Source organism: Sciurus carolinensis, chromosome 14, assembly GCF_902686445.1.
Source record: "Sciurus carolinensis chromosome 14, mSciCar1.2, whole genome shotgun sequence".
In the NCBI taxonomy this organism is placed as follows: Eukaryota; Metazoa; Chordata; class Mammalia; order Rodentia; family Sciuridae; genus Sciurus; species Sciurus carolinensis.
The window spans coordinates 10,028,774-10,041,460 of NC_062226.1; the positions used below are offsets into that span (position 1 = coordinate 10,028,774).

A 12,687-nucleotide genomic window follows, 5' to 3' on the forward strand; every position below is an offset into this window, starting at 1 on the left:
CCCTGTTTGCTTGTAAAGTCATTGTTTCTGTATTTGTAGGCTTACTGGGCCAGAGTCACAGGTGCTTTATTATCATAAATGCCACTTTGCTGGTAATCACACAGATGTTTTGAATGGCAGTTGTAGGTGGCATTTTTGCCCAAATATGTTTATAGAAGTATTATTTTCAAATCCCAGCTCTGCCACTTAGTTAAGAGATCAGGAATATAAAAATACCTGGCACCTTATACCCAAATTTCAATTACTGTTATTATGATAATTATCTGGTCAAAATTTCCAGCTTACTAGGGTTTCTAAATCCCTATCTTAGTGAGCAGAGAAATTGTAGTGTAGCAAGAATATAAAATTGAAGTTAGGAGACCCAATCCCTGAGTATGCTATGTTACTTAAGTTTCCATACTTTTGCATAAAGAAACAAATTATACCTACCAAAATTAAACAAAATCAGGATCACTGAGATCTCTTGCCACACAAAGAATCATTTATAGAGTAGATTCTTTTTGGTCCTAGGACCCTTTACATTCATAAATATTATTGAGGTTTCCAAGAGCTTTTTATCAAAATGTATGTTTTTACTCTATATAAATTAAAACTGATAAATTTTAAATTACTGTAATCCATTTAATAATTAAAAAAACAACAAACCCATTAATAGTAACATAAAGAAATTTTCGGGCTGTGGCTCAGGGGTGGAGCACTTGCCTAGTGTGTGTGAGGCCCTGGGTTTGATTCTCAGCACCACATAAAAAAATAAATAAAAGATATTGTGTCCATTTATAGCTAAAAATATTTTTTTTAAAAAAAGAACTTTTGTATTTGTATGTACATACAGTACACTGGGAAGGAATTTGAATACATGTCCCTGTACATGCTAGGAAAGTGCTCTGCCACTGAGCTATGCCCCAGCCCCATATAAATGACATTTTAAAATAAAATGTAACTATAAAAATATATTTTCAAAAGATTTGTTAGAAGAATGCCATTGTTTTATTTCATTTATTTATTTTTTAAATTTTGTGTTACTGGTGATTGAACCCAGGGATGCTTAACCACTGAGCCACATCCTCAGCCCTTTTTAATTTGAGACAAGGCTTTGCTAAGTTGCTTAGGGCCTGCTAAATTACTAAGGCTGGCTTTGAACTTGCAGTCCTTCTGCCTCAGCCTCTTGAGCAACTGGGATTACAGATGTGTGCCACCCCACCCCACCTCATTGTCATTGTTTTATATTTTTGTAGATCTCTTTAATGTCTGACTTAGTAAATAATAGTTGAGCTCTCAAATCTTCCTATATCTATTATAGTCTATTATTTTAAACATAGGAAGAAATTCTGGTCTCACATTAACACACACACACGAAAAGGAGGATAATTTTAATAACTTCTGTAAATATGGTATTGTACTAGATCTCAGTACTCAATAGTTTGTACTGTATCGACGTACCAATATTTTGCCAGATCTCAAATCTTGATAGTTTTGTAAAGGCTAGTTGCAGTGTGGACTCTGGAACAATATCAATACTTTTTTCATATTCTTATTTACTAAAATCCATTGGTTTTTTCTTGCATTTTACATGAATCTTTTACCCAGGCATGATTTTGGGTTTTTTGTTTATTTATTTATTTTTTTGGTACTGGGAATTTAATGCAGAGATGCTTTACCACTGACCAACATGACATCACTAGCCCTTTTATTTTTATTTTGAGACAGGGTCTCACTAAGTTGCCCAGGCTGATCTTGAACTTGGAATCCTGCCTGTTTCCTGAGTTGCTGGTATTACAGCCATGAGTCACTATGCCTAGCCAAGCATGATTTTGTAATATATATAGGTCATTTGAAAAATATTCAGTTATGCAGATTTTCTAAATATTAACACGTTTCATTACATAATGTCAAAATATCAACTTTAGGGGCCGAGGGTGTAGCTTAGTGGTAGAGCGTTTGCCTATCATGCACAAAATCCTGAGTTTGAGCTCAGCACCACAAATAAAGTTCATATGGTTTCAATGTTTCTACAGGTCTAATTAGCCCAATGCTAAATTCATGTTAAAAAAAATAACTTTGTTATTATCACTACTGATCTCATCAGAAACATTAAATATTGGGAGGTGACGAAGCCCACATTGGCAGATATGGGTTTTCCATAATTCTAATTTTTGCTCATTTTATACTTGGCAATAATATTGTCAGTTCTTGAAGTAGCATGCTTGATCTCTACCTTTTCAAAAAATCTTTAAAAATATATATCTGTTTAATACTTAAGTCTGAATAACCATCATTTGTGTGTTATTTGTTCTTTCAAGTAAAATGATGGTCTGTGAAAACACTGGTTAATTCAGTTCACAACCTAAGTAGTAGTTCACATGCTTCTCCTTGAGGTGCACAGTATACAGTAGTACTTTATGTGTACTTTCTATTCTGCCACACAAAATATTAAAGATGCATATACATGGGTCAAGATTTAATAAACAAATAAATCTTACTGCCTTTTCAAGAACATTCTTAAGTTTGCCCCTGGAGTATGTGACAGTGAAAAATATAGTGACTACCAGTACTTTTTGGTGCCACTGCTTGACTAGTGCTAAGACCAGCAGTTGTTAACCCAACATTGGTTTTGCATCATCAGCACTAATGTCAACAAAGTGAAAAAAAACAATGTCTTAAAATTAGTACAGAAATAGTTTTGACTTCGCAGCCTCCATTAAAGTGTCTTGGGACATCTGTGTAGTTTACTTTGAGAATCACTCCAGTGGAGTCCAAGTGTTAGGAAACTCTAGCAAATGCTGGAAACATCCCTAGTTCCTTTGAGTAAACACTCATCATGGTCGCAGTAGGCTATAGGAGAGAAGACAGCAACCCTTGGCATATTGTTTTGGCATCTCCCTGGGTCTTAGCATAATGTTAAAGGGCTTACTTTGTATACAAGGGGAGCTCAATAAAGCTCTGTTATCCATACAGATTGCCTAAATGTTACATTGAGCAACATCTTTTTTCTGCTCTATCTTGTAAATTCTTTTTTTTAAAATTCTCATGGTAAACACCATGTATTTGCTTACTAATCCCTCTGCTCAAGGTTATTTTTTTTATAATTAAATTTATTTAATAGATTGTTACTGTGAGATTTATTCTTGTAGAGGATGAGAGGTAAATCACATGGCATTTGTTCTTTTATGATCTTTGGAAAATAAGTAGTTACATAGCATACCACTGTCCACATGAGGAGGTTAGTAGTATATGGCATAGGGTTTAATATTTAATAGATACTTGTAAGAAATAACTTCATTTCTTGAGCATCCTTTCATTGTCAGGTGTCATGATTTATATATACATTCATAAACACATAAAAACATACACATGAACACATCTGTCAGCATGTTATTGTGTAAATAATTATATATAATACATAACTCAGTGTTTCCTTTTGAGATGTGAATGCCCTATAATCTTGTCTTTTTTTTTTTTTGGTACGTGGGATTGAACCCAGAGGCACTTAACCAATGGGTTAAGTAGATTTTATATTTTATTTAGAGATAGATTCTCACTGAGTTGCTAAGGGCCTTGCTCTTGCTCACTTGCTGAGGGTGGCTTTGAACTTGCAATCCTCCTGCCTCAGCTTTCGAAGCTGCTGGGATTGCAGACATGAACCACTGTGACTGGCTAATCTTGTCTCTTCTGAAAGTTGTGTATATCAGTTCTTAGAGCAGTGGGGGTGGTCAGATGTCTTATTTCCTACTCCTAAGATCGAACAGTAACTCCTAAATTTGCTAATGTTGATTAAATTGTGCCTTCTTACTTCTTAGAGATGGTACTATGACAAGGTAAGGGCATAGGAGGATGCTGATGAGTTGCTACTAAATTTACCTTTAATTTTTTAAACTGGGTTTGAACTCCAGGGCACTTAACCACTGAGCTACATCTCCAGCCCTTTTTATGTTTTATTTGAGACAGAGTCTCACTAAATGCCCAGGCTGGCCTTGAATTTGGAATCCTCCTGCCTCATCCAAATTGCTGGGATTACAGGTGTGCACACCATTGTGCTGGGTAAATTTACTTATTTAAATCAAGGCAGATGGAAGAAAGTTATAAAAATCCACATTGCTATTTTTTTTTTTTTTTTCACATGAGAAGTGTGCTTTGGAAATCAAGAATATCCATATGCTTTTAGTAACTAGCTGGTGATTATTCATGTCTCTAAAATAAACAGTGATCAGAGTAGCCCATTGTGATAGTTGCGTGATTTTGTATAGTTAAAGAGTAACATCTATATAAGGGATTAACCATAAATATGTAAGTAGCATTTTGTGTGGGAACTTCAGGTAGAGAGGGAGAGTTTTAGGTTCTTTCTAAGCCACGTGTGCAGTGGGCAGCTTTTCTTTGTAGGATGCCTTCAGTGTTTCTTTTTGCTTCTAGGAAATTCTTAAGACTGCATCCTTTCCTTTTGGGATTTTCTTACTACCCTATCAATATTTTATTTTCTTAGTGGGATTTTGACTAGGCTGTGTGAAAGCAAACTGATTAAAGAAATTTATCTCCAGATTCCCTTATTAACTCTCTTAGGGATATTTGACTACATAAATGAACTAGTGAAAGTTTAGGCTTTTAGAAGTAGAATCTTTATTTTGTTCTCCAGGAGATGAAGATGAGGAGGGGGGCCTTTCTCTCAAATCATACGTTAGTCTGTTTTAGAGAATTTGGGGAGTGGTGAGAACTTACCATGAGAAAGCTGTTGATTTGGAGCTTTTTAGTTTGTGTATATGTATTGGGGCCAAGATTGTGTAAGGATCTGGCTCTTTTGGGAAGATATCAGCTTTTAGACGTTGGGAGCATGGTCTTAAAATGGTTGTGAACTTGAAAGAAAATGTAATTGGAGCATGATTTATTCAGACATGGATAGTCAGTTAAAAAAAAACTAAGGCTTAATAATTCAATTTAATATTTTCTTAAAATATCTTAGAAATTTATACCAATTACAGGTTTTCTTAAGAAACAGTCTAGTGATTTTTTCAGGATTTATTTAAATGAAAATGAATTTCCCTTTTTTTTTCTTTGGTCTCTTATGACAACCTTCTCAGTCTTTTGTCCCTTTAAAAATGTTAGGAAAGGCTGGAGATGTTGTTCAGTGGTGGAGCAGTTGCCTAGCATTCACTGTAGGCCTTGGTTTTGATTCCTAACACCACCACCGCAGAGAGAGAGAGAGAGAGAGAGAGAGACTTAATGTGCTTTCTAAATATAGTGTTTTGCCTGTTTTGTAGGCTGTCCATTTAATGGGGTCAGTGAATCCAAAATATGTATGAATGAAATAGGTGTTGGCAAACTTAAGAAAACAGAAAAGGAAGACTGGATCTGATTATTAGTGATAACAGGAAAACCTGGCAAGGGGAAATTAATACCATCTGAGGTCAAATGTTAGACATATTTTGGGGAAAAGGTCATAGGGCAGTCTTTTTTTTTTTTTTTTTTTTTCCCGGTGCTGGGGGTTGAACCCAGGGCCTTGTGCTTGCGAGGCGAGCACTCTACCAACTGAGCTATCTCCCCAGCCCCATAGGGCAGTTTTGTGGGCTACTATAAATGTCGGTCCACAGCTTGATGTGGATGGTAGTTTTATATATATATATATATATATATATATATATATATATATGTCTTTAAAAATTCATCAAACTAAAATTTAAGATTTGTTCACCTTACCATATGTAAATTGTACCTCAGAAAGTAAAGTAGCTTTTATCAAATTGAAAATAAATCTTGATAGTTGTTGAGTATGGGCTATAGTTGTAATATTGCACTATTATCACTTTTTGATAATTTGAAACATTTTATAATAAAAATGAAAAAAATTCTGTCACTTTGAACATGTCAGATTATATCTGGGTTAAGGGAGCTAAGTGTCCCCCCACCCCCTGTCTTTCATCTGTCCTTTTCCATGTTTGGAATTTTGTTTTCTTGCATATTACTAATGGGATTAGAGAATGAAGTCTTTTTTTTTTTTTTTTTTTTAATCCATAGATATCAGTTGTTGAAAGGGGAGAAACTTGATGTAAAACCAACTGTAAATTGTTTTTAATTTTCAATCTGAGCAAAAAGAAGTCAGTTCATTTAGCTTTTAAATAGTACAGTAGGTTTAATTAAACAACCATTTTAAAAGTTGTATCTTTCCTAAATAGTTGCCATGTGTTTGATATTATAAGAACTGTCTTGTAGGATGATGTGTTTCATTTTGCTTTGAGGACACTGAGATCAAGTAACTTGTTTAAGTATTCCTGACTGAAATAGGGAGGCTCCCCTATCCTTAACCTGTACAAGGTGCCTAAGCTTCCAGTGTCAGAGTATAAATATAAAGGTAAGAGTATAAATATAAAGGTAATTATCACTCTTATTAACTGATGCTTTATTGCCACAAATGGATAACCACTACTTTAAGAGACATTCATGTACTGTTTTATGTCTCTTTTGTTTTTTTAAGAACTTGTTTTAAGTGACCTTTAAAATCTCAGAATCATTTCTAACATTAAAAAAAAAATAACTTGGCAATATGACTTTATCCTTTAAAATAAAATCTGGAGTAAACCATTTATTTCCCTGTGGTATTAAAAAATTACTTGTAGATAATCTTTTTTTAAAAAGGCAAGAAATTTTCTCTTCAAACCACATCAGAACCCATGCCAACTTGGTATAGAGCCCTCACTAGAGTAGTGATGTAATAATTTGAAAGTGTACATAGTGCAGTGCCAAAGCTTACAGTGTTTAATTTCACCACTGTTTTGCCAGAGTTCACAATTCAATATTTTTTTTAGTATGTACCACATTACAATCACATATTTATCTCATTTGGGGTAACAGAAATAAAGAGTTAGATAACTTATGCTTTCCAAGGTAATGGTGCTGTTTTGCCTCTCACTTGCTTCTGAGCTTTATTCCCCTACTAATTCCAAAGTACTTATTCTCCTGGGTAAATTCTGCAAACTTGTAACAGAGAAGGGGTAGTTTGCACCTTGCCTAGTTACATTTTGCAAGGAAACCCTTCCTTTTGCATGGGTATCTATTAAGGCAGTTCCATGTGCTACATTCGATCCATTTGCCAAGTCTTAGATTCTTATCCAAAGTAAAGTATTTGGGTATGCAATTACATAGACACATACTGGCAGGAGCATACTACCTGCTCCCCCACCCTCTTCTCTCAGAGAAAGCTCCGGGCCAGAGAAGCAAATCCAGATGTTATGGATTAAGGCTGGCACTCTGTTCAGAATTGTAGGTGGCACAGTTTTGTTGGAAGTGTACCAGGCTTATTCAACACCTGCTCTTGCTAACCATCATGTTTTTATAACCAGCGAGTTTGGAGTTTGCCTCCTTTCCTGAATAGAAAGGACTACACACTTAAGTTCCATGAGACTAACTCCCTATCATTTGAGAGAAATGAGGGCAGGCATGCAGAAGAGGTAGGCTTGCTGCTGAGACAAGAGCAGGTGCAACTGCAGCTGCAGCTCCTTAACCATACCTGGCCTTGTCTGAATTTTAAATAGAATTGTTTGACATCAACATAAATAAACCACTGTGAGCCCTCTGGCACCAAACAGTGCCTTGCACAAGGGTTAAGTACTCACTGACTATATTCAGTGTCTATTGGCCACCTTCCTTGTGTATCAGGCAATGAACTAGATACTGGTGATAGGATTTTTTTTTAAAGAAGTCACAATCTGGGAAGAGGCACAACTCTTAAACATAGAATTTAGTATCTTGTTCACTTTATAAATTACCTACAGAAGCCAGCTTACAGGATCGACTGTATGATCTAAGAACAAGCGTGGGATTTCCTTTAAATTTTTAAGTATGCTTACTTGATTGTGTTTTTTGCCTCTTTAGATACCTCTTTTGACTTACCCAGGGAAGACAATATGTGGTGTTTTGGAAGGAAAAAACTATGCAATGGAGAAAGGCATTTTAAAGAAGGATTCCAGAGTTGATTATTCTGTTCTAAGTAATGTTTCTTTTACCTGAAAAGGATGAGAATGCACAAGTTTCCTTAGCTGAGTCAGTTATCAGGCTGTTGTAAGGTGAGAGTAGAAGAAATGATTTCCTTCTCTCTATGGAATGTAGGCCCCTTTAACTACATTGTTATGCACTTAAGGCAGAGCCAAAAAATACATTTTCTTCACAACTGCTTATGGATGGGTGAGATCACATTTACTTAGTGATACTCTTACTATATTGTAACTTTTTTCCTCCCATTTTTTAGGATGGGTATATGAATACTTTTGTTAGGCATCTTCTTAATTATGAGAAGAATATTAAATTGCTCATGTCCAAATTCAAAACAACCTCAAACAAAATGTGTACCACTGTTTAAACAATAACGGCTAATATTTATATAGCACTTATATTTCAGGTTTTTTTTTTTTTTATTTGGCACCAGGGATTGAACCTAGGGTTAACCGCTGAGCCACATCCCCAGCCCTTTTTAATATTTCACTTAGAGGCAGGATCTCCCTGAGTTGCTTAGGGCCTCACTAAGTTGCTGAGGCTGGCTTTGAACTTGGGATTCTCTGCCTCGGCCCCTCAAGCTGCTGGAATTATAGGTGTGTGCCACTGGGCTGGTTTGTTTTAGGTATTTACATGTAATACACTTAAAATACGGGTTGTCTAATTCTTACAACAGTTAGGAAGATAGTACTTTTTTTTTTTTTTTTTTCATTTTGCAGATGAAAATAAGAAGGCAAAACAAGGTAAATAACTTGCTTAAGATCACACAGATAATAAGTGGCAGGTCCAGGAAAGGAATTCAAGAATTCTCTCTCTATACCTGTCTTAATCACTACTGGTACTATACCATTTTACAATTTAACACTGACTGAAGTAGTTTCCTAGAAGCAAGGAGTGACATATCTACCATCTGAGTAGAGTACCTCCTGTGTAACTAGGCATTATACATGTCATTTTACTTTTTAATCTTCTGGGCCTGTGAATCAGTCCCCATTTTATAGATAATAACCAACTTAAATTTATTAGACATTGTACTAAGTGATCTACTTGTATTATCTCACCTACTGTAGACAGCAGTTCTGTGGATAATTGCTACTCTCATTTTGGAAATAAGAAAACTGAAGCTAGAGAAGGTCATTTGCCTGTGGTTACATAGCTAAGGAGAAACAAAGCTAAGATTTAAATATAGGTTTTCCTGACTCAAGATCCAATGTCTCAGCTACCACATAATTTTTGGTGGGAAGCAATAGTTAGCAAGAAATTCCATCAGTCTCAGAGCTCCTAATCTTGTTCCTCATGCCTGATTCTCACATAGTTGTTGGTTGATCATTACCCTTACTTTTCTCACTTCTTCAGATACTTACGAGAGAGAAATATGTTAGGTGTCAGAGATGGCCTTTTTGTCTTAAAATAGGAGATTCTTATCTGATGTCTTCATGAAGTGATGGCGTTTATTGAGCTTGTTTTTTATTAAAGCTTTAAATTTTTAAAAAAGTTTATTTGCTTAATCATTATGGATTTCTTTCTCATATCTTTACAGGGATTTCTAGAAGTTATAGTGGGGCATATTAAACATCTGTGAAATTCTATTTTTGAAATACTGTACTTTATCTTGTCTCCTTAGTATTGTAAATTTTTCTTTTCCCCTAATATATGACTGGTGTTGAAGGTTTTGTTTAAAAAAAAATTTTTTTTTCTCATAGGAACCTGCATGTGTCCCCCTAAATCTCAGTAGTTGCAGTTAGCTCTTGAATCTCACATGTAATTCATTCCCAGCGGCAAAGCCAAAACTAATTGCTTTAGAAATGAGCATTTTCTGTCCCTTTTCCTTTTTCCCAAATGTCTTTCTTTTCTTCTTTTTCTTTTTTTTCTTTATTTTTTTGGTCAGTATTTCTAGATTTTCTTTTCTTTCTCTCCAATCAGTTGGTCACCAAGATTTATTATGTCTGGCTCCCAAATATCAAAATCTGATACAAGGTACTTAGCATTAATAGATTAAAAAGAAAAATGAAAAAAATTTAAATGATCTGCTACTGAATACCCACAGACTGGCTAAATTAACAACAAAACTGATCACACAAAAGTGCTGATGAGAACAACTGGAACACACACTGTTGGCAGAAGTGGAGTATAAATTGGTACAAACCCTTTTGAAACTTTCAGTAGCTTCTATAAGCATCAAACACAAAGCAATTCCATTTCTGTGCATATGTCTACAAAAATGCATAAAGTATGCTCTGAAAGATGTGTAGAAGAATGTTTAGACAGTATTTTTTGTAATAGTCCCTAACTGGAAACAGCTAAATATCTACCACTAAAATGGATAAATAAGTTGTGGTAAAATCTGTAAAATTTAATACCGTATAGCAGGGGTAAGGAGAAACTCTCACAACATGCAGCACAGTATGGACAAATCTCCTAGACAAAATGTTCAGCAAAAAAGCCAGACAAGATTACATATAGTATGGATTTCCCTTTATATAAAATTCAAAAAGAGACTAAACTAATCTGAGGTGATGGAGATCAGAATAGTGGTTACTTCTAATGAGGGAATAAAATGACTGGAAAGGCACAAGGTATTCTAATCTCGATATGTTTATTGGTTCCTCAGGTGTTCCCTCTGTTAAAAAAAGTTCACTGAACTATACATTTGAAATGTATGTACTTTACTGTATTTAGACCCTTGAATTAAAGAATTTTTTAAAAAAAATTTAAAAAACTGAGCACCAGCATGGTTTAAAAGTTCGAGGGCAAGCCCAGGAATCAAGGACTTGTTAAAATACCATTAATGTTTTTGGTATAGTTACTTAAGAATGTTCTTCAAGAATGACTTTTTCTCTATGTACTTATATTAAAGTTATGGAAGAAGTCACACCAAACTACTAATACCTTGGGTTGGGAATAGAGTTTTGTATGAAAGTAGGCAAGATTTCATTTTTTTTTAATCCTTAAACTTTTTTTTCAGTGCTAGGGATCCAACCTAGGGCCTCATGCATGCTAAGCAAGTGCTCAATCAATGAACTGCACCCTCCAGTCCAAAGTTTTACTGTTTATTCTGTCTTAATATTTCTTACAATTGAGTTATTCTTTGATTAATATTTTAAGTATGCTCTTTATTTAAAAGAATGAATAACTTTGATGGAGGAAATGATGAATAGCATGTTAAGTGCCAGGGTGAGATATTTGGGGCATTTGAAACTCATGGTGCCCTACAAATCAGATCCCAATTAGCCATATTCATTTAGCAATTCAGGAAAATAGCATGAAACTAACCAACTTTTCCAAATGTTCCCCCCCACCCTGCTGCGTCTTTTTTTTCAATTGCTTAAAACACACAAAATATACTATCTTAATTCTTTTTAAATGTATGGTTAAGCAGTGTTACACACATTCACATTATTGTAACAGATGTCTAGAACTTTTTCATCTTGCCAAACTTCACATCCATTAAACAGCAATTCCCATTTTCCCCTCTTCCCAGCTCCTGATAACTGTCATTTTACTTTGTTTCTATGAATTTGACAACTTTAGGTACCTCATATAAGTGGAATCTTAAGAGTTATTTGTCGGGGGCTGGGGAGATAACTCAGTCGGTAGAGTGCTTGCCTTGCAAGCATGAGGCCCTGGGTTCGATCCCTAGCACCGCCAAAAAAAAAAAAAAAAAAAAAGAGTTATTCGTCTTTTTTTGTGATTTCGTTTAACATAATGCCCTCATACTATGTTGTTGTAGCATGTGCTAGCCCTCTGCGTCTTTACTGCTCCATTTTGGTTAGAAGACCTCATCATCATTTCATCTGATTGACTGCAAAAACTCAAATGGTCTCTTTGCCTCTGGACTTGCCCACTTTTACCCTATCTTCCACCCAGTGGCTAAATAAATGCACATTTAACTTTGTTGATAACCCAGTACCCTGACTATCTTTAGATACAGTCTAAGTACCTTAACATGATGTGTTAAGGGTTTATGTTATTAGACATCTTTTTCTCATTGCTCTTAAATTAGGCACACCCTTTATGCTTTGTCCACTTTGAATTTCTTCCTTGTTTCGTGTTCCCAGTCAGTATTTTTTAACAGTGAAACATAACTTTTACTTTAAAGCTAACTACCTCTGCATAGAGCTAACCTGAAGACTTAACGTCAGAATGTAAAAATTTAGTAATATAATGCAGACTTTCCTATTCCTAGCTTTTTGGACCTTACCAACTAAAAATAGTGATCAAACAAAAGAATTTCATGCAATATGCTGATTAAATTCATGTGAAAGAAGGGGTAGGGGAAAGAAGAGAAAATTATTTTAAAATCTTAATTGCACTGGGTCCGTTAACAAAGAAAACATTGATGATTTTTCTCTCTCACCACAAATTTTAATGCAGTATTAATTGGGGACCTATTTGTATATTCATTCCTGTGAGTCATCGAAATAAAAATCTAAGACGACTTTCTTGAGCAACTATACAAGTTACCCAGTTCAGATAACTTTCTGGGGGTTTCTCAAGCAGAGTTTCTCACTGCTAGATGAAGTGATTGTGTTTGAGAGTCACATCCATCACAAGTGTGTATTTAAAACACATTGAGGGGGAACTGACATGTAAACTCTAAAATAGAACTGAATTTACCTTTTTTTTTTTTTTTTTTTAAATAAGTTGAATGAATTTTACTACATCAGGGCGGGTAGTGACTTTGACAGCATGTACTTAATCAAGGAAGCCCCT

At 35.0% G+C, this 12,687-nt stretch overlaps 1 protein-coding gene across 5 annotated transcripts in view; it reads left to right on the forward strand.

Annotated features, from left to right (window-relative positions):
* The window catches only part of Nr6a1 (nuclear receptor subfamily 6 group A member 1), a 203,091-nt gene that overhangs the window by 67,991 nt on the left and 122,413 nt on the right, over nucleotides 1–12,687 (forward strand). The window lies entirely within an intron of this gene.